A 23126-nucleotide genomic window follows, 5' to 3' on the forward strand; every position below is an offset into this window, starting at 1 on the left:
CTTTCTGTCAAAAGCTGACAAAGCTTTTTCCCCAGGCCCATGTTTATCTCTCCACCTGGAGCAGCTGATGTAACGGGTAGATAAGTCATCCCTCTTACTCAGGACAGAGCAGGGAAACTGCATTCAAAGGGAAAATATGATATTTGGAGCTCAACAAGAGCAAGTATCAAAAGAAGTGGTAAGTGTACACATACATGAAAGAGAGCAATGGATCTTGTTTTGCAGTCACACACACACACACACAGATGATTTGCTTGCAGCATTCCCAGTGCTTAGGAGATTTAAAGTTTTTTCTGTGAAAGTGTATTAGCATACCTCTACGTGCAGCAATTCCATTAGCAAAAGCTGCTCCTGTTATCATGGCAAAATGAGGAGAGGACTATCTTCTTTTTAATGTCTGGGTTCACAACTCTGCCTCTTCTGTGGCATATGCTACCTCAGAAACTGAGCAGGGAGAGGAGGTGGTCACTAGGGGTTCAACTCAAGCAGTGGAGTAGAGATAGGCAAGGGTTAATCTCACCTGTCTGGAGCTGCAGGCTAGGCAGTGAAACTGAAGGTAATGGGTTTAGCTGTATTTGTCTTTGGTTTAATCACTTGACCCAGGTTCAGACATTCCACTTTATGAGGGAATCTGCAAAGTCAGATTCCTGTGATAAAGGTGATGGGAAGAAGAAAAGGATCATAGGGAAATACAAAGGCCCCTGAATGGCTTGGGAGACTGCCAGTCTCAATAACCAGAGGAAGTCTTACTGCTGAAGGAAGGTGAGACACTGAATTTCTGGCTGTTCCCTGAGGTGCTTGTGCACCAGCTGCTCTCGCAGCAGAGACTGTGCACATTGACATGGGACGCTTAGGGTTTCCTCAGTAATAGAAACCCAAAATCCCAAGCTGTCACCATGCCTGTATCCTTCCAAGGACACAGAGTGCTTTTTCTGCTGGCTCATATCATACAATGCTTAAAAAAAATCTGCCTTCTTCAAATGCACTTCAGTAACATCTTGAAACAGAGAGAGCCTTTTGAAGAGCTGCTCGGGCAGAAAAAAATTCCATCTTTTGAGCTGCCCACATTTCCAAGTAACTGCAGATCTGGCCATTATCTTGCACAAACACATGCAGGATGACCCAGCAAGGGCACCCTCTTGGCAGGATCATTCTGGTTTATCAAAGCCTGTGCCTTTCCACTGGTCACAGCAGCGCTCTGGCAGCCCGTCACTGTGTCTGTTCATGCTCTCACCAGGCTGTTCACAAATACTGTTTTCCAGTCATTCTCTGTCAGTGTAACCAGAATTTATGTGTGTAAATCTTCATTATTTACCAGCCTTCCAGGCAGTGAGAGCTGAGAAATTTGCAGACACTAACTTTAAGTTCCTTTTTGGATGGCTGCTGGAGTATGGGAGAGCAGCAGGTCAGGGATGCACCTCCCTTGAAACTGATGCCTTTTCCTGGTCTTGAAATCAAGAGTCAAACACGGTTAGAAGGGAAAAAGGGATTTTACCTTGGTATTTGTTTTAACGATCCTTAGGTGCACCACATCCAGGTGGAATGCACTGAAATGCACACCACAATGCACACCCCTAAAAGATCTGGTGTAACATTATAGGTCTTACTAATAAGCTTATCTATAAAAAATTCCCCAATGAGAGGCTTGAATGAGCCCCCCTCCCCAAGGAACCTTCCCCCCCTGGACGGTTCTAAGTTAGTTTACAGAATGTGTTCTGGAGAGGACCTTGGGGTCTGGGGCACACTGATCTCTAGCTACGAAGCTTCTATGATGTTGAGTCTCCTAGCTGAACAAACAAGTCCAAGAATGTAGGCAAAAAGCACTAAGAATAATGAAGTTGTAAAAAGGTGTAACAGGGGTATAAAAGAAAAGGCAAAAAATCGTCATGGCATCAAAACCACTTGAGATAGCGGACATCATGTTGACCATTTTCACCATGGCTGGTGAAAAGACTTTGAGATCTGTTGGTTTGCAAAGCAAGAAATGATGGGGTATAATTTAGCCAGTTCAGTGATGGGCACTGTTCAAGGACAAAAGTACATTTGTGACTCTCCCTCCTCCAAATGTCATCAGACACAAAGTACCCTGCTCTGTGCAATAATAACCCAGCCTCATGTGCCTCTGCCTCGCATCCCTCTCCCCAGCAGTGGGCTAGTGGCCTAGGGGATGAGTGAGACAGCTTTCCTCTTCCTCTGCCTCTCCCTCTCCCCTTCATCTCCCTCTCTTCTTTGTGTCCCTTTTATAATTTAGAAGTGCTAATGGAATGATGCCTCCCTTACAGTTTGCAGACAAATCTCAGTTTCCCCAAATTTTATTAAAAATTGACATTAACTATTTACAGAGGTCTTCAGAGAGTTTTTAAAAACCTTTTAAATACTATTTGACCTTCTGAATAGAAACCTTTTGAATACTATTTAGGTGTCCTGATTTAGAAATATTTATCTTTTGTAAAGTATATTCAGTAATTTTTGTTGTTAATGTAGAGCAGAGTAGAATAATGCATTAATCTCATAGGATACTAATATGGCACCTGTTTTTTTTCATAATACAGAAGATAAATATTTACTGGACATGGCTGGGAGGTTTTGTGCAGGAATATTAGATGCATAATTACCTTCATCTGATAAAAGATCTATAACCATTTTAGGATTTCTTCTGTTCTTAGAACAAGCTGCTGGTGCATCCCATAGGAGAGCAGCAAGGCTTCCTGGAGGGCTGGGGACAAGTTGTGTAGGGTGAGGAGCAGCTTTAACACTCCCGGTCATCGAGGTCTGTGACACTCACTGCATATGCTGCTTCTTGTGGCCACCAGCGGCAGGCAGGCTGTGCTTCTACTGCTCTCTTTGCAGGTGGAGCAGTGAGTCACAGACAGGCAAAGTGATGTGGCCGAAACCACAGAGGAAATCTGCAGCAAGATTTTTTCCCATTTTGGCTGAGTCCCCGGCCTTGGGCTGCATAAACATCCTCCCTAATGTGTGAGCAGAGATCCGTACGTGTGGGCACCTGCCACTGCCCATCCTCCAAGGCAGCCGGAAATGCACAATTGCAGCACAAGGCTCATGTTCCAGCAATCAAATAAAATTCTCTTTTCACTCCAATGGCAAAGGGATCTGTGCTTTTTCCTCCTGTCAGTACCAAGCCTAGAGAATACAGAAAAGTCCTGGGTGGCTGGTTTTGTTGTAAGGCAAAAATGTGGGATGATTATTATCTTGGGAAGAGATGAGGAGGCCTAAATAAGGTGTCTGAATTATTCAGCTTTCTCTAATGTAAAGCGAGTCATTCTATTCTGCTTCACAGTCATCTACTGGAGATATTCTGGGATTAAAGTGGACAGAAATTTTGGCCTTTACAGTCTCCTGTAAAGAGAAGCTCGGATATGCTGTGAGAAAGAGCTTGCCAATACATGACACAAATGAGCATTTGTTATGCCCTGGAATGCCTTCTGCCTGCAGGCATGTGAAAGACCATGGTCTGCTCCTGTAGGACCCTTGGCAGAAAGCAAAGGTAAACTATGCCAAGGAAGTGCCTGAATTCTCTGTGTAACTGTCCACCCTGGCAACTGAAGATATTTAGGGGCCACAGATCAGGACTGGTGGAAAAGTGCAAAACACAGTGTGGAAAACATTGAAAAATGATCCATTCTTTGAGGATTTAAAGAACTGTAAGGAGGAGTCAGTCTGCAGGGTGATACCATTTCCTTCTCGGGAATGGAGGGGAAGGTTTTCTTTGATCTGATCCACTTTCATGAAGAGTAAAGGGATTTAGAAGCACTTTCACCCTGCTCCTACTGAGTGAAATTTTTGCAGAAGGTAGAAGAAAGGGAAGACAACTATTGCTGACATAGGTCTGGAAACTAATAGAGGGGGATGGGGCTTTAGCGGGAAGCAACTTGTAAAAATTCCTGCAGCAATATCAGCAGTGCACTTTACCCCCTCCTGAGCAGTTTTCTGATCCTCAGAAGAGGATCAGAGTCATTTGCTGAGCTGGGCTGAGCCCCATGAGCATCCCTGCCACAGTCAGGCAGTGGGACTGACTTCAGTGGGTCTGCTCACCAGCGGGGAAAGGATGCCAGAACAAAGCCTTGCTGTCCCAAAGGGAAAGTAGGAGATGCACTGGCACTATTTCATCCTCTGCAGCTGGAACACATCACAGTGGCTGGCTAACAATACTCGACAGAGGTTCAGAGCAGAGCATGAGTTAGATCTCGCCTGTGGCTGATATGAGAAGTGGAATTTAAATGTGGCTTCTTGATCTGGAATTCTCATCAGACAATCAATTCTTGTGGGAAATATAATAAGCCCTTTGATGACTCGTTATTCCAGGTCTTTTTTGGTGATATTCAAAGGGATCCAAGGGATTTATCCTCACAGATACCATTAAATCTGCTGCATAAAACACAATTACAATTCCCAAGTAGCTTTGAAATTTTCAGGCCTTGTTTCATCCACAAAATGAAAAACCCCTGTTGGGCAGCCTGCAGTGAGTAGGTGCTGTGGTGGAAGCCCTGCCAGCAGTGGTCCTTGCCCCATCGTGCCTTGTTGTGCTTGGGGGCAACCCATCAGAGTTCCATTTCCACCTGCCTCTGCTGAGCTGGTGAGTCATGCCCAGCTCTGTGCCCAGTAGCATCTGACAGCGAGGTGCAGCGCTGAAGCCAGGGTGGAGAGGTGTGACTGGCTGCCGGTGTGCCCCGCCTGGCCCTGCAGGGCTGGCAGGAGGGAAGATGCTGTGCCCTCACACGGGTGACCGACCCTGTCTGCAGTGGTGGGTGTGTGCCCGCAGTCGGCGACCTCTCTGCATCTCAGCTGCCTCTGGGAGCTCTGTTTCCTCGTTTTCTTCTCTCCCTTCCAGGCAGGAATGTGCCATCTCTTCTTGCTGCTGTCTTAATATTTCTCTGACCACATCTGCATCGCTGCATCCTTAGGAGCTTCTTGACTCTACAAGTTGCAGTGTTAATTTAAGTCATTTTAACAGAGGTAATTAAGAGGCAGTGCCCCATGGGGAGCAACACACACCTTCCTCAAACTGCAGGGAGGCTCTGGGCTCCTGCCCAAAGCAGCGACTGCCTGTGTGTGCTGTGAGCATTAGGTGGTGACAAAGGAGTGATGTACCTGCAGGATTCCATGGTACTGAACAGATTACACAGGCTAACAGAAAAGCCTCTGGTCCACAAAGGATTTCTTTCCCAACTGTCCCTTTTACTCATAATATCGTCAATCATGAGGTTGTTGGTTAGGTGTTGTCAATCCATCAGCCAGCAGCAGTCCCGTTGCCTGGGTCCCAGCAGGAGAAGGTTCACAGGTGTCTGTCCAGAGTCTCTTGGACTCACTCAGATTAAACTCTCTGGGCAGAGGTCACATAGAGGTGTGAGGGAAGGGAGAAGGAGGGCTGCTGCCATGCCGGCAGCCTGGACTAAGCCTAGAGAGCAGCTGAAAAGGCATTTCAGGGACAGACATATGAGGTGAGATGAAGAGAAGCCAAGCCAAAATGCTTGTGTAAGCTATGGCTGAGCACCAGTATAGTATCCACCAGCTTATGGGACAGTAGGGGAGGAGGGAGAACATCTAGCTGAACTGAATGGGAACCTCCATCTGGAATTGACAGCAGTAAAGCAGGGAAATACATGGAAAACTTAGGGAGGAACATATGGATGCTGGATGTGTGGTTGCGAGACAGTATCACAGGGATAAAGTGGGAAGCCAGATTTCAAGTATAACTGAAATAGTGTCAGAAAAAACGAGGTGGAAAAATAATCTCCCTCTGTCTTTTCTGAGGGAAATGGCCCAGAAGGAACCTCCTAGGGCTGTTTCATTTTCACCCCCTGACAAAAGATTGTATGCCAATGCAGTAGGTTTCCTCTGGGTAATCTAGATGGGGTTTTTTCCATTCCCAGTCAACACATAATATGTAATGGATCTAAATATAATATATATAATGGACTCTAAACCTCAGGGGTCCCAGGCAGACCTGACTGCCCTACCATCGGGAGCCACATGCAGAGGAGGGCCTCAGACAGGCTAGGACTTTGGAAAAAACATGTCCTCCAACCCACACTCACAATCCCATTGGCCTTGGGTACACATAGGGACTGACTACTCTCCAGTGCCCTTGCTTCCCACTGCAGCTCAGAGGGAGGGAGTTTGTGAGACACAGTCTCTGCTCTGCCTTGAGTTTCTTTTTTGAAGTCAATCAGTTTTCCCATAAGATCAGAGGTGAAGGCAGTCACATCTTACCATGTGGTGATTTCAGAAACAGATGTATATGTTTTTAGCATCAGGCAGATAACCAAGATAAATCAAGCCCTGACAACTTTATGACTATATATTCATCTAGGTGCACTTAAAGCCACCACAAGAAGCTTCTTTGTTCTCCTGCACGAGACTCCCTGTTGTCCATGTAGTCTTGCATCCACTGCAGCATTTTCAGTGTCTGTGCAATGTTTCCCTGGGGAAAAGGAAGTGGACATGTGTGGGGGTGGCAGATGGGGGTTGGGGCAAGTGTCCTTCCTACAGGTTGCCAGTTGTCCTCCCTTGGAAAGTGGCAGCCCTTCTGGGCAGAGATACAACAAAACCTGCCTTTTTAACAGCAATTATGGTGCTGTGGGACTGCTCCTTCTCACTGCTGCATAAGACCACTGCAGGATGCTCTCCTCACTGGTTAGGCTGCAGAAGATCACTGTGAGAGGCTCTCCTCTCTGCTGGGGCTGCAGAAGATCAGTGTGAGGAGCTCTCCTCTCTGCTGGGGCTGCAGAGGATCAGTGTGAGGAGCCCTCCTCGCTGCTGGGGCTGCAGAAGATCACTGTGAGAGGCTCTCCTCTCTTCTGGGGCTGCAGAAGATCACTGTGAGATGCTCTCCTCACTGCCGGGGCTGCAGAAGATCACTGTGAGAGGCTCTCCTCTCTGCTGGGGCTGCAGAAGATCACTGTGAGAGGCTCTCCTCACTGCTGGGGCTGCAGAAGATCACTGTGAAATGCTCTCCTCTCCTCTCTGCTGGGGCTGCAGAAGATCACTGTGAGAGGCTCTCCTCACCGCCGGGGCTGCAGAAGGTCATTGTGAGAAGCTCTCCTCTCTGCTGGGGCTGCAGAAGGTCATTGTGAGAGGCTCTCCTCTCTGCTGGGGCTGCAGAAGATCAGTGTGAGGAGCTCTCCTCTCTGCTGGGGCTGCAGAAGATCAGTGTGAGGAGCTCTCCTCGCTGCTGGGGCTGCAGAAGATCACTGTGAGAGGCTCTCCTCACTGCTGGGGCTGCAGAAGATCACTGTGAGGAGCTCTCCTCTCTGCTGGGGCTGCAGAAGATCACTGTGAGGAGCTCTCCTCTCTGCTGGGGCTGCAGAAGATCACTGTGAGGAGCTCTCCTCGCTGCTGGGGCTGCAGAAGATCACTGTGAGGAGCTCTCCTCGCTCCCCTCCCCCCCCCAGCAGCAGTGACAGAGTGTGGTGTAAGGGGACGCGATGGGAACTAGGACAAGAGACAGAGCTGGGGCACAGGTTGTTGTGAGAACACAAGTGAGTTACAGGAGAGGTGGGTGAAATGTGAAGACTCTTCCTGCAATTTGACCTACATTTGGTGCCTTTAGGGACAGCTGATGCTCTTTTTGCCTGTTATTAAAGAATGTTGCTATGGGAAATTCTGTAGCTTGTGCTTAAAGGCAAAGCTGCAGAAGCAAAGCTGGGAGCCAGTGCCATATGGGAGGAGACCCCGTTCTGCTCCAGGGTGCACCTCCCCCTGCCCCTGGCAGGCCCCAGTTTCCCATGGGCTGCTGATGTTCCCCAAAGGCAGACCACCCCTCTCCTTGGCTCCCCCCTCCCTGTAGTTGACACTGAATCCTGAAATCCCCTGTCTACCAAAAATGACCCCTGATGTGCAGCAAACTCAGCTCCCTTGCCCTATCATGTCTGCTTTCCTACATGGTTATACAGCACATGGAGCACTGCATACAGACATGGACCACAGCTCCTATGCCCACTGGCCTCTCCTGCCTCTTCGCACACAAGCATGCTGCACGTGGAGAACAGCTCTTAAATTTATTTAAAAATACCGTGAAAGAAAGTTATTCTCATCCAGAAACTTTCTAGATTTAGTTTGTGGAAGGTGCATCCAACCTTGTGCATTAGATGTGGTGAGGAAAACTCCAAACCTGTTTTCCACCCAAACCCTACTGAATGAAACATGGACCCTTCAGAACAAAACCCAACAAACCAACAACTAAAACACTGCAACAAAAGCCCTAAAGCCCAAGCAGTTCTATCTTTGAGCATAATGTGGGGAAAATGTTCAGAAACTCTTGGAATATATCTAGCAGGAGTTACTTCCTGCCTGAAAGTTGATACCAGAGGCATGAGATTCAATATTAATCTTCTGTTTGTTATTATTCTTCACTTTAAACATTTCAAGCACACAACTAGTGAGGGGAAAAAAAATGCCTATTGACCAGTTACACATCTGCAGTCACGAACAGCAGTGTATGGAAGCAAAACAGTATGAAAAGAAATGATGGGCTGAAAATGATTCAGCCAAACACTTATGTAGAGTGCTGTTAGTCTCAGGAAAGAGAATAGCTCTGAACTGGAGCTCCATTCCAGTATTCCATCTGCCTTTGGGTTAAAACACAGAAGCACAGACCTGCAGCAGACGTTAGGGGGCTTGCCTGCTCTGATGGATGACACCCTTGTGTTCATCTGTTCGCAGTTTATTACAGGTCATGTGTTCTGTGCCTGGGTAAGAGCCGGCTCCCTCACATTGGTTGCTGCATTCTGGGTCCAATGGGGATTTCTAGGTGGAGGGAGAAATCACACTGAGCAAGAGAGAAACTGAGTTTGCAGATGTGAAAGAAGGTATGGACAAGCAGGGGTGGGGAGGAGGTGGGTGGGAGGTGAAGGAGCTTCATCAGAGAGGCAGGGATTTTGCTGCCAAGGCAGATATGGGGAGGCTGCTGAGATGAACAGGGAGAAGGTGCAGCACTCAGACCTGGAAGAAGTCAGCTTTCCTTGAAAACTGCAAGGAGATGGTGTGGAGGTTGCTGCTACTTGACGCTACTTTAACTTTTACAAAACCTCTTTTTCTCTTTGCTTTTCTCTTTGCAGTTCATGTCAGCATTGGTTACTTGCACGTCCAGCACTGCAGAGTGGTTGGACCAATGCAGTGGGGGAAGTTTTGTGGGACACTTGGAGTCCTTTCTGAGAAGGCTCAGCAAAGGTGATGCCCGAGCTGCCGGGGTGCTGGCTGGCTGGCAGCTGGTCTCTCCACTGTCCCCTGCTCTATCCCAGCAAGCTCTCATGAGCAGAGACACCCAGATGGGGCAGCCTTGCTGGCTTAGGCAGGAAATCTGGAGCTGAGGAAGGAAACCAGCTCCATGCCTAGGCACTGAACAAAACAGGATCTGCTTTTGAGGCTTCCCTGGATCTCCCCACATTGGCTCAAACTGGTATATCTGCAGACCAAGACTGTAAACCCCACAAGAAGGAAAAATTTCTGATACTTCATGTTTCCTGTCATGTAGAAGGCCTGCCACCACCACACACTGTGCTTTTTGTCCTGCCCAGGTGGCTATCATGCAGGCTGCCAGCCCTCAAACCATGCTTCTGGAGGCATTTTACTGCAACTCCACCTAGACCTGCTCCCACCACATTGTTTGCCTTTAACTCCAACAGAGGCAAACATTTGGAGCTGTAGTCTATCCTTGAAAGATTATTCTCTTGCTTTGCTCTCAGAGAATTTCAGAGAAGAAAGTTCCTATATACTGCCCTGTCCACGCCTTTTAGCACTGCCATTACCTGCAGTAATGTCACTACCTACTGGCCAATGGATATAATCCCTTAACCTAATCACAGAATTTCTGTGCACAATTAAAACACTGAAACAAGAAGACTGTTATAGGAATGTGTGGCTTCCTCTTTCTTCTAACATGGAGACACATTGAGCTTATTGATGGAGTAGTTTGTGGGGCTTGGGGTCAATGAACATCGCAGGACATGGCAGGAAGAGGAAAGAAAGGAGCTGGGTCTGTCAGCAGCACAGTGAAAGAGAGGAACACTTTCTTGTCTTCTCTCTTCTGAGCTGCAAGAACACCCAAATACAAAAGCAAAGGATTCCAGATAGAAACCTCATGTTTCTTTCCTCACTGTGGGAACCCCTGTGAGGAAGGAAATAACTTTATCCCAAGAGCTGCTAGAAAGAGCCCTTGGGGCAGTATTTATGCAGCAGCAATATCTAGACCTCCACAGGAAGGGAAATGTACTGCACTCAAATAAAAGTCTGTGCCCTAAATTGTTCCCTCCTGAACAAAAAACAAAGGCATATATGTGATGCTGAGCTGAAATGCTGGATGATGTTTCAGAAATCATTTGGAGGGGAGACATGAGGATTATTTACATTGACGTCTGCAACCTCACAGTTCCCAGAAGGCCAGCAGCCTGCAGCTGGGTTGTCTGCCTCAAAAATAAACCATGTTACACTCAGGCAGACACACAAGAAGGTTTCTTTACTCTTCCTGCATTTGTGGGTAACACTAAGCAGTACAAGAATACAACATTCTCATATCCTAGGAAATGTCTGTGGATGTCAAGGGTCTAAATTATCAAACATCAATATGTTCCATCTGAACATTCCCACCTGAGTGCTTGGCAGGTCTGACTACAGCTCTGTCAAGAAATGTGGTTTTTCCACTCTTCCCTGAAAGCATACAGAGAATTTTTTGGCTGTGGGGTCCTTTCATTTCATTTTGTGCTGTGTGCTTGGAGCAGTCCCTGAAGCCTTGTCTCAGAAGCAGCCATTGCTCCTGTTCAGTGCACAAGTGGCACAGCAGAGCCTCTTTCTGCAGGAGCACTGGGCTCACAGAGGTGCTCACACAGTGCTTGCTCCAATCCCATCTGAGATGAGGGGCTCTTTCACTATGGCTGTTTTCTGCAGCACAGAGCAGGGCCCCACTCTTGGCTCTGTGGCTTGGCTGTGGGACACACTAGCCTGCTGCAGATGATATGAGGGACAGCACAAAAGGGAAGGTTATGGGCTCCTGCTGGTTTGGGTTATTGAGGAACTGAAAGCAGAGTGGAGGCAGAATATGCTGGGAAGACTCAAGACTCACTGATTGGCACAGATGCATCCTCCAAATCTTGGCAACTGAACGGGCTTGTAGGTGAACAGTCTTGATGGAAGAGGATCTTCTACAGCATCTTCAAATTAGTAAATCACTGCAGTGAAAGATTTTCTTTGACTGGCAGAACCTCTGTAGCTTTGGTGTTTGCTGTTCTAAATTCAGTCTCTTCCATCCTTGGACGTTTAAAAAAAAATTGGATCTGCAGGAAATGAAGCTAATATTTCATTTTATCTGCCAGCTTGTTCTACAAAGCAGTGTGTGAGAAAAATAAATGTGACTGGACCCTGACCTGCCTCGCAACAAGTCTGACCCTCTCCCTCCACAAACACACACTTCTTGATGTGTTTGTTTGGGGAAGAACACATACAAAGCCAGATGAGACCAGGGAAAAGGATTCATTCATGAGGAAGGAAAACAGCTAATATTCCCATTTCACCAGGGCTTTTGAATAAATAAATAGAGCAATTAATAATTAATAGATTTAAACTCAAACTCCTTACTCCAGGCAAAATTCCCCTTCAATGAGCTCTTTGCTAAAGCACAATATAGGTCAGAAATTCACGATCTGACATGAAGAAGATTTTAAAAAATAATAATTGTGGGCTGATTTTCTCCCCTCCCAAAAGAAACATTAAGTGAAAGAGTCATGTGGAAAGTAGAAGTCTGTATTGTTCTCTGGATCTTGTTCAATGCTGGGGAAAGGAGGAGGCTAATGTATGGTCTGTGTCTTTCTTACACATCTTTGGTTCAACAGGCAGCAATAAAGGTGTCCAGGGAAGGGCATCACGAGGCCTCCTGAGCCTTACTTTGTATAGGGCAGGGAGACAGTCTGTAGGAGGGCTTCCTGAGTGGGGAAACCAGAACATGGCTGGACTCACCACTAATCCCATGCACAAACACAATCTACAAATTATCCACAGATATCTCTGTGCTCACTGCCTAAAGTGATGGCTAACAGCTTCAGATTAACAATTTGGCAGACCTGGAGCCTTCTTGTGAGAGAAATCAAAGCTCCAACACATGAATGGTGTGATTCAGTAGATTTTGAGGGCCCCTTGCTCACTGCTACCTCCTTCTTACATGTTTTTTTCAATTTTTACCCTGGAGAGGGGATGCTACAGTCTTAGGAGAAAAAATATGCAAAACTGAGTCAGTAAGAGAGTTTGAATCATCAGTACTTGGATTTTTACTAAGGTTTTTTGGGTTTTGTTTTTTCTCTCACCTCTTGCTAATTTCTCCTAGTTCTGGATTTTCTTCTGCTTGTCAGCTAAAATGCCATCCAAGCAACCTGTGCCTCTTCTGGCGGGATTTCATCCTTGGGTTTTGCTAATGTCTGTATGATGCTTCTACCCAAATTCATCCACACTTAGTCTCCCATCCTGTCCTGCTCTGCTGTCTGCTCCCTGTTTTGTTTCCCCAGGACTTCTGATGCTTCTGTTTATCCCACTGGGGCTGTCTGTCCTTTTTCTGCCTAAATGCTTTGCTTGTCTATTTCTTGCTGGTTTCCAGCTCTCTTGAGATATGTACAGAGCTGCTTTCCTGAGCTCAGCCAGGAGCCTTCATCTCCACACAAATGCACCCCACAAATCACATGTCTTTTTGTTTGTAAAAACAGCAAGTGAACAAAAAGACCAAACAACACACTGGTGACAAATCTTTAGTCAGCAGAGATGAAAGGAGACTCAAAGCAAATTCTACTTCTTGTAGAATCAGACAGGTAAATGGCAACAGAAGAAATTCAGTGCTATTTTTTTCTTTAGAGACCCATTGCAGGAAGGCACTTCAAGTGTTTGTACACTGTAAAGGTTTCCACATTAACTCTGTCAGATAGCAGAGATAACATAGCTCAATGTATGGCAGAGAGAGTTCAGAAAGGCCTTTTTGACCTGGGTCAGCAAAGCTAACTCTTGTAGGCTGTGAGAGGAATGGATTGGAAGCATGTTCTGAAACATTTCTCAGACATACATGCTGAAAGGGTGGCACGTATGTTTAAAAAATGACACACAAATTGCCCCAGGGATGTCTCCCTGCTTTGAAGAAGGCTGTAAAACTGCTTTCATTTCATAATGTACGGGGCATGAAGTAGCTCTCTAAACTTCATAAACCCTATTATAGAAGTCAAGTGGGCTAAGGTTTTATAGCAGGCACCTTCTCCATCTATTTCTCGGCCAGGAGTGAGCCTTCAGCACTGTTTTCTCACCAGGCTGGGGCAGAGGTGATGGCCAGGATGAGTGGGGAGAGGGGACTGAGTCCTCTGAACATGCACCCACCCTCCAGGCCTGGCAGGTTTGGAGGGATGGTCCAGCTCCATTGCAGGAATGAGTACCCTCAGACCAAGATATCAAGTGGCAAGTGACAGCACAAGGGGACAATATGCAATGGCAATATCTTTTTCTCCAGCAGAGTGACTCATTCAGCCATGGCTGGCAGCTGGGGCTCATTAGTTGCTTTACCTATTGAGGAGGCAGAGTGATCTGTGATTTGCTGAGGAAATATTAATTGCATAAAAAGATAATTACGGAAAGGCAATTCACTCCATGAAATTAGTGTTTTGAGAAGGTGGCAGCTCTAGTGCTGGGGCAAGTGGATAATGCAGGAAGCAGCAGGTGTTACAGTACATTGAGCAATTAAACACACGCTCCTGGCTGAGCTGTAGTCACAAACTGAGCAGCCTGTCAATCGCTCGCCCCCAGCACGCTTGAGATGTCATCTCCATGACAGATTCACTGCCACATAAACACAGCCTCTGACACTGGCCTGCATCAGTGGATCATTTGGCTTTCAAGCAGAGTCAGGGCTCTCCAGGGCAGCTCTGGGGACCTGCTGCTTTGAGATGGGCTTGGCCCCGGGCTGGGTGATCCCCAGCTGCCCTCAGCTGCAGAGGTACAGCCAGTGTCTGGCGGCGCAGCAGCTGCAAGGGCCTGGCTGGTCGTGTGTCCCAGATGTCCTCTAGACACGCGTCCCCTCTCCTGAACACAGTCTCTTTCCATGGCTGTGTGCAGCCAAGCCCCACTGCTGGGATGGGCACAGCCAAGTGCCCAGCTGGGATGTGGCTGACCGGAAGGTCGGGATGGTCTCTCAGTGGAGTGTGGCTCAGTGTCTCCAGATGGGCTCCCAGCCTGGTAGAAGGGTTTGGGCCCCATGGCTGATGGGATGCTCTGGTGATGGTGGGGAGAGGGTAACTAACACTGCCTGCAGTGTAGCCAGGGATTCTGCCTGCTTTGGCATTTGGGCCTTATGCACAATCTTCAGAGAAAGAAACAAAGCAAGTTTTACCCACTGAGGCCTTGCACAAAGCAGCAATGCTTTCATGTGCAGTGAGACTGGTCATGGTAGTAACAACCCTATTCCAGAGGCCTTTGTACCCGGGACTCAGGAGTGACAGAGGGGCAGAATTACAGGGAACCAAAGTGAATTCAGAGTGGCACAGCTGTTGGGTGGCTGCAAAATCCCAAATCCTATTGTATTGCTTCAGCCTTTGTGTCACTTTGTGATCCACTTGGGTTTCATTAGTAAAAATATTCTCCTTGCACATAGAAGACAGAGGCTGCGAAGCTGCAGAGGAGCTGATTCAGATGAGAATGTCCCAGCAGAACAATTGGTGCTATTTATAAAAAATGCACTCTTTGCAGCGTATAATTAGAAGCTTTGCCTTCCACACACAAATTTGAGATAATGGCTCTGAAAGAAAGTGAAGGAAATCCAAACAGAACAATTTCTGTCCTGAAACTCACTTGTTAAGAACTCCTTCAGCTTTTCCCCACACTCTCATCTAGATATCTCTCCATGTCCCAGCTAAATGACTAGTGGCCTGGGAATGTGGAAGCACCACAGAATGTTATAGAGGTTTTGCAGTCAGGAAGGTAGCTCAGGCAGGTAGGAGTAAAACCTGTGGGTTTGTCACACCCCCATTCTCGTAGATCACTTTTGAAAGACCCACCTTTCGATGACAGAGCTGCCTGGAACAGAGGAAGCTGCTACGGCTGGAGATCTGGACTTCCAAGCTGGACCAAAATGTATTTTCAAAATTTATTGTGGAAAGGCAAAGCCCAGCTGCTTCCTTTTCTAACTTTAACACAGAAATAGCTTTAATTGCTAGGTACATTTTAGAATTTAAAAATACTGTATCTCCATAATGTTAACACGTATCATAGTATGGATTAAAAACATTCATTCTTGACAAACTTTCATATGCGTTGCTATACGTGCACACAAAGTGAATTACTAGCTAAAACTTTTTGTAAAGATAGCAAGGTAGTTCACGAAAATCAAAACATAATGAAATCAGAAAGTTGCTCATGAAACCCTTCTTGATCCATATTTTTCTTAAAACTGATACTAAGTATTCTCACAAGATATCTTGGTTTTCATGGGGCAGCATCTCCTGATGCTGTGCTGTCAGCTCTGCTTGTCCATCCACAGCTCAGCAGCAGGCCCAGCTAGCGCTGCCAGCCTTGCTGCAAGTGAGGAACCTCCTCAGCAGCTGTCTGGTGTTTTGGGAGATGTCTTGGCCCTGCACCAAGGGAGGAAGGGAAGCCAAAGACCTGGGCAGTGAGCTCTCCCACCAGCATTGCGGCCTGAGCTGATGCTGGCATGGTGGGGACAGCCACCCTGATGGGTAGGAGCAGATTTTAATTAAATCCTGTCATATGGCAAAACTCCTGGAGTCCAAGCACCAACTACTTCTTCATCTAGGCGGAGAGCAGCCCATCAAAGTACGTGAGATCTCAAGTGGACGTGTGGGGATTGCTGAGTGCATTTGCTTGCCATATGAGCTCTCTCTTTACAAATTACAAATTAATGGAAATTAAATTATTTTAATATATATATCTCATTGTTTAAAAGTGATATAAAAATTTGCTTTAAAAGCAGTAAAGGGAATATTCACAGTCCTCCTGCAGGGCAGCCCTTTCTTACTCCTATTTTGCAGAGAGATGAAACGAAGTGCTGTGGATCAGCATAAGTATCTGGTTTGGAGATCAGACAAATAGCTAGATGCAGAGCTAGAAATAGAAACCAGGAAACTTATTTTTCACTCTATGCACAACAGTATCATCCATTCTCCTCATATGGGAAAGGGAAACAATGAAATTATCATGGGAGTGCTGCGAGTATTTGGAAGGTTGGAAAGAAAGCATTTCCTTCCCCACACAGCCCTGTCTTGGCTTCCCTTCTCTGCTGACCACAGTGAGCTGTAGCAGACCCTCAAGTCTCGTGTCCTAAGGAAATGTATCATGTGCATTCCTGACACTTACCGGCTGCCACGAGCTCCTCTCAGCTACAAGGCTACCCTAATGGAGCCTTCCAAGCATCCTTTGGGTGGGAGATGGAAGATCTGGTTGCTCACCAGCTGGGGACAGCATATTGAGCCAAGCAGTGACACGCCCTCTTGCAGTAGCTTTCTCTGAAATCAGAACATACCCAACTATTTGGAGACATGTTCATTCCTGACCCCTCAGCTACAGCATCACAGCAGACTGGCTACCACAAGATTCCTGAAAACTGTCCTAACTCTTACAATCTTTTTTTTAAAAACAGTCTTACCTAGTTGCTGGACATATGGTTCAAAATACATGATTTTCTGTGCTCTGCACTTTGTTGCTAGTAATTGTTCTTCAGAGTTCATTCCTTCCACCACTGTTTGCTGAGCTCACAAGAACTTGCTTAGGATCAAATGATAAATGTTTAAAAAATGTTTCCATCAGCATGGACTTAAATTTGGCAGGCTAAATCCTGACCAGGATAGATACAGGATGAAATGGCAGGACAGTCTGGATATGGATCAGTCTTATCCAGGGAGAAGGCTTCTCCCACTGCAGCCTTCTCCTGCCTAGGACATAGCAAGCAACCCACTAGCAGGACAATGACGGCAGTGTAGCCTCTGTATCTGCAGACAGGCTGCTTCTGCAGCCTGGGACCTTTTTTCTAGCATGCTTGTTTGACCAGAAGGAAGAAGCTGTGGATAGGAGTGGGGAGTCACCCATAACCTTCAGCATGACTTTACTTGTTTGATTTAGCATGGATAATTCCTTAGGCAACTGCTGATCAATGGGACCTGCTTGCAGCTGGGCCCCTTAATGCTGTTCACTTTTCAAAGAACTGCAGTAATGGAGTAGAACAGGCAGTAATGAAACTCTGAAGGACCCCAAAGTAGAGCTTCTTTTTCTCTCCCTTTAATTGCAAGGCTAATGTTCTACATAAATATCTAGCAGCTGGTTATTTGTGTATATCACTTTGAAAGCCTGGCTAAAGAACAAGAGAGAGTACAGCTGGGAGTCAAAAAAGCTTTCAGAGGAGATAAGGCACTTTGCCACCAGCACATCAAGGGAGGGGCATTCAGACAGCAACATGATGTTAAAAGATTAAGTGCAGAGAGTATTAAGTTCATACAGAATTTAAAGATTTATTAAACATACGTATCAGAGGCAGCCACAGCACCAGTTTTAAGAGAGAACTCCTGAGATAAAAGGTAAGTACAAGTGGTATACAGTGCTCTCTGGTTCCATGAGGAGAAATCAGTCAGACACTGCTAAATGAAAAAAAAGCATGAACCTCTGAAATGAGCTGAGCAGTAATTGCCTAATGCCAAAAAGACAAAGCACAGAGTTCTCTCCTCTATTCTCTTTATTATTTATAATTAACTTTTTGCTCAAACCTGCAGCTGTGACTGCTCCGGGTACAGAGTCACTGTCTGGGAAGCAACCGGAGGCTGACATTTTAAAGGCAGAAGGGATCTGAGCTAGTCCCTGAAAAGCAGGGTCTCTGCCTCTGTAGACAGTTCCTCTGATTTCTCATGCAAATGTATGGATAAATATCCAATTATCCGTATCTGACAGACAGGCATGTCTGTATGAATAGAAACATGCAGCTGTGTGCTCATCTCAGGCTCGGTGTTTAAAGACTGTCTCCTGCCTCGAGGAAGTTGGCATTCAAGAGGAGAGACGTGTTAACCCCCAGACATTAGCTGAAAAGCCACAGAAGATCTTGTGAGCCACCTCCAACAGAACTGGCTTTCATGGACACAGGTGAGTAGAAGATCAGCTAATGGTCCAACAGCACAGCACACGGAGGAGCAGAGGGCAACACATGGCACATGGGACACAGCAAATTCATGTGCTGAGCTGCCGGGAGCCAGTGCAAATGGAGGCTGTGTGGCTCAGCAGTGAAGATAAGAAAGAAAAGTGAAAATAATCACAAGTAAAGATGTGAAAGGGAATCCTTGCTAAAGAAGGAAGTCTTGGTTAAACTCAGAAATCAGGTTTTAGAAAGGGATCAGCCACTGCAGATGAGAACCTCTGCAGGCACATCAGTCAGAGGAACCCAGCTTTGATGAGACTGGGTTTTTTTATGGTCTTAAGATATAACACTGAATTTTGAACGCCAGATGATCTAATTAAGTATGTTCCTGTCATTTTACCTTAGTCCAAGTAATGAGAAGAATATGTCTGTTGGTACTTGCCAGCCAGCCAGATCTTTTGACATTTTTCTCACAGAAAATCTTGACTAATCTCTTTCTCTCACCTCCCATATTTGTGCAGTACCTAAATTCCATTTAGCTTAACTAGAGCAAGGGTGGCCTAAGATGCCTGTTAAAGTTACTCATTTCTGGCAAACCTCTACTCATATTCATATCATGTTCTATTTCCAGTGATTATAAACAATTTCCTCTCTAACACAGGACTGTTTGACTATTTATAGACCTACTAAAAGAGTTAAAATTATCAAAGGGCCAATGCTTGAGAGGCAGGACATGATCAATCGCCAGCACCAGTGCCAGGGCACAGAAAAATCCGTGAGAAGATAGCTTGAAGATGTGATATTGGACGAAGGGAGTTTCCCACCAGCCATTTCCAAACAGGGGTTTTACTATCCAGATGTGAGCCCCTGGTACAGATCTTCCTTGGTGCCACGGGACTTCCTTTCTCACTCTTCAGAGAGGTGGCTCTGAGGCTTGCTCTGCAGTGCAAGTGCTGCTGCCCTTGTTCATTGTGCAGGACTTCACTTTCTGGATAACTGTATTCATCCCTTTCATGTCAAATCCATCTCCTTTTAGTTATGTCCAAAATGGAGAAATTCTTAGGCATTTCCTAGCCCCCTGGTGTCATAAACTCAGAAAGCTGAATGGACTTAGAGCAGCATAAGCTAATTTACAAGATCCATTTACTGGCACGAGGTAGTTTCTTTTTGGATTTGTAAAACCCCAAAAAATTTCAAAGGCTTTTTTCCCCCTGTTTTTAAATGCTTGCCAAGTGGTCCTGCAAACACGTTGACATGGAGGCTCTCAACACGGACAGTCTCTAACTGTGCAATTAATGACTTTCAAATATTTGCACTGTGGGAATGTGGGAGTGCTATTGTTTTTCTTCCCAGGCAAGCATGATGTCCACATCACTCAACACCCCCTTCCAAGGTTTTTGGAATAGCTGTGAGAATGTGCCCGGCACAAATAGCTGCATGACATTTTTATCTAGGCCAGATTTACTTTATGTGCTTTCTTCAAATATTTGTGTGAATAGATAGACAAATGCATCAGGAATGTATGGTAGGGAATGAACTCTTTTCAGAGGAAAACAGTGTCACAGTGATACTGCAGCTCTTTCTGCTCCAACCTGCCCCACTTACCTCTGCAGCTCATCTCTGGGTTTTTAATGGTCTTGGACAAGGCCCCATAGCTCAGGTGCTTTTTTCAATGAAAAATGAGGTGGACACCACTCACACATCTCACAGAAAAGCTGTTTGCCTGCAGTCTTGGATTTTTCTGTGACCATGTGTGCCCTGCCAAGCATTTTCCTTTTGCTTTGTCACCAGACTAAATGCAGGCCAGTCTGACAGTCATTGCCAGGGCTAACAACGCTGGGACCTTTCGCCTTTCCATGTTCTTTCCTCTGAAGGGAGAGGGAAAGGTGGAAGTCTCCACAAGATCACCATGAGGAAATGCGCATAGCATTGTCCCACTCCCATTTCCACTGACAGGGAAGGACATGCAGGTTTCTTGAGCAGAGGTCCTTCGTGCATGGTGAGAAGGTCAAGGAAAAAATGGATTTATTTGTTCAACATATAAAGGTATGAAGTTGAAAAGCCTAAAAAGCAGAATTCATTTTGCCTGGTGAGCACGAATGCACCCAAGAAGTAGCAATACCTGCATCTCCACCACGCTTTTGCCCATGATGGTATGACTTCCACCTTTCTGGAAAAAGAGGTGAGGAATAGACTTGCTTAAAGGCCTTTTAATCTCTGATCTTTGTTTTGAATGACCTTCTGGGCTAGTTTTGACTCAAGGGATGTTATAAACTGTGAAGTCCTCCTCTTGATGGAGGTAATGGAAAAACAGTTTGTGCCAAGCAGTACCAAACAGACTGCACTGAACAACCCAGAGACTTCTCTGTGAAACCAGCAACCCATGGGGGAAAACTATTGACACCTGACTTCTTATTTTCTGTCATAGTTAGCTCTCCAAATGTCAGTGCCATCCAGTTTGCCAGCAGTAGCACCACTGCGCTAAGAACTAAACTGGGATACTGATTTATACAGTGAAAGCTCAGGGTGGAAAACAAAAACCCTTCAAACTGTATCATGGTTTTATCCAACCTCAGGAACAGCCAGGGAAGTTTCACAGTCAGAGTTAATCTGACACATTTTTTTTGATCCATCCAAAGTCCAACTTGAATTTGAGTTTTGCTTTCCAAAAAAGGGTTGTGTTCAACAATGTGCCTGTTTGAGTAACCTCTGTAGACAGGATGTGAGAAGCTCACAGGTAAATGTTACAGAAAGCCCAAAGCCCTCTTTGCACAGCTATTCTTAGCAGAGACTTTATTGACCCAACATAATCTGTATTGCTTAAGATGCCAGTTCTGGTAAAAAGTGCTAGCCTGACAACTGTGGGGACTAAAGGTTTGTTTACTCACTGAACCAAGAGAAAAAACCAGCAGCAGAGCATACTTCCTTCCCAGAACTCCCTGCCAACTTTATTCTTACTACCTAACTTTTGTATTGAAGCAGGTTTTAGGAGCTCCAGCCAGGAGTTCCTGCTGCTGAGCACTGTAAAAACAGACCACTTCTTCCATTCTAGCAAGCAAGACCAGGACAGTAAAGCACTTTTCACTCCCATGAGACTTCCAATGAAAAGGCAGCTGCATTCTGTGGATTATCACTGCTCCAACCAAGACCTGCAAACTCATTTTATGCAGGGAATGGTGTGAACACCTGACATCACCTAAGCACTCACCATCTCCTTAGGCTGCCATCAAAATCCTGTTTAAGGAGGACCCTGACCTAAAGATGTGATATGTTTCTGAGTAGTACATGTGGTTTACCAAAAGAAGAGGAGCAGCAGAAGGAAAACTAAGAGAAGGGGATAGTTAGTAGAAACAGTGCATTACTGAGACATCTGCTTGCCACAGGGGCAGCAGAACAGGACAAACTTGTGGAAATTGCCTTCAATGGTCGGGGTTAAAGCTGAAGAACCCAACAATATCTTGATTTGGGGGGAACTCCAGTAAAAGGAGATGGCATCCCCATTTGAAGTTGATTCAGTTCAGCACCCAGTGACAAGTACAGCCCTCCAGCAGAGCTCACTCTAATTGCATCCTATTTACAGATTAATTGCCCTATAAACAGACACACACATACAGCATAAGATAATTTGGATCTGTAATTATATGCAATTAGCAACATTCATTGCTCCCTGCTCTACTCATCCCTAATGAATGGCCTGTGCAAACAGCAGGCTTGGTACTGGGACAAATTTAAGTGTGACATGGGCAAGGGTAGTGCCAGAGATCTGCACCATTTGTCACAGAGTGAGGAAATGGAGGAGTACCAATGTCTAGCATGAGCAATGAGCAGATCCCCGAAGCCTGGGTAGGGGACAGAGGAACAGTGCATGACCAAAGGATTCAGAGGACTCAGACTCTGCTTTTGACCTGGCAGTATGGTTTCAGGAAAATAATTTGGGTATTGTTACGCATCAATTTCAGCCCCTACAAGACAGGGCTGGCCTCCTCACTTCTTTGAAATCCAGTTGGGACACAAAGAAGAAAATTTTTATGAAAGAGCTGAGATATTATTTTAACAACCCACAAGGGATCCTCATATATTAGAGTCCAGTAAATGCTTTGAAATCTTTGTGGATTAAAAAAGATCACAGATATATCACTTAAAGGTTTTACCACTGCACCTGATGAGAGAAGCACTGGCTGAAGAGGCTGAGGAACTTCTCCATGTCAGAAAGGTTAGGACCAGATGAAACCACATGTGTCTGAGACGTTGGCAGCAGACCATAGGGAAACAGGGACATCATCACCTCACGCTTGTGAAACAAAGCATTTAATGTTGGGAAACTATGTTCTTTGTAGCAAAGAAAGCCCTTCTGGGCCCAACAGATGGAGAAAATGGAGTTTTCTGTCCCTAGAAGCTACAGTTCTAGGAAACAGAGCTGGGCCCTGAGTGAATCAAAACTGTGAGGCTCTCCAGCAGATCTGTCATTTGCTAAACAGTGATGATAATGGTGAAAAAATATCCATGTTCTAAAAAAATCTACTGCAAAGAGAAACCACCCAGCTGGGCTTCCACTCTCTGTGTGAATTCAGGCTGTGGTATTATCTGGGAGGATGCCTTCTTGCTGGCAAATGTTAGCCAGTACCTGCTGGAAGGGAATAAAAGCAAAACATTTTTTCTGGCCCGGCTCTCCTGGGGAGGTGTATCCTCCCAGGAGTGACTCAGCAGCTTAGCTTGGAATTGCTCTTTTGCTGCCCTCCATTTTTTCTTGCATTCCAAGGAATGCAGGTCATTTACGTTGGCCTCCCTAGTCCAATCCTTGCAGTGTTTGTTCTCTTTCCCTCCCAGAGGACCATGTCCCCCTCTGGATTTCCCCATGCCATCAGGGGCAGAGCTGTTGCAGCGGGCTGGCCGTGCTGCTGCTTCATCAGAGGGACAGCACTCAGCCCTGGTGCTCCTGCACCAAGAGGGTGCCTTGTGCAGGAGGCAGAAAAACCCCACATGTGCCATTAGTTTTGAGGAATTAAATGTCTAGGAATTA

Source organism: Corvus cornix, chromosome 5 (assembly GCF_000738735.6).
Source record: "Corvus cornix cornix isolate S_Up_H32 chromosome 5, ASM73873v5, whole genome shotgun sequence".
NCBI lineage: Eukaryota > Metazoa > Chordata > Aves > Passeriformes > Corvidae > Corvus > Corvus cornix.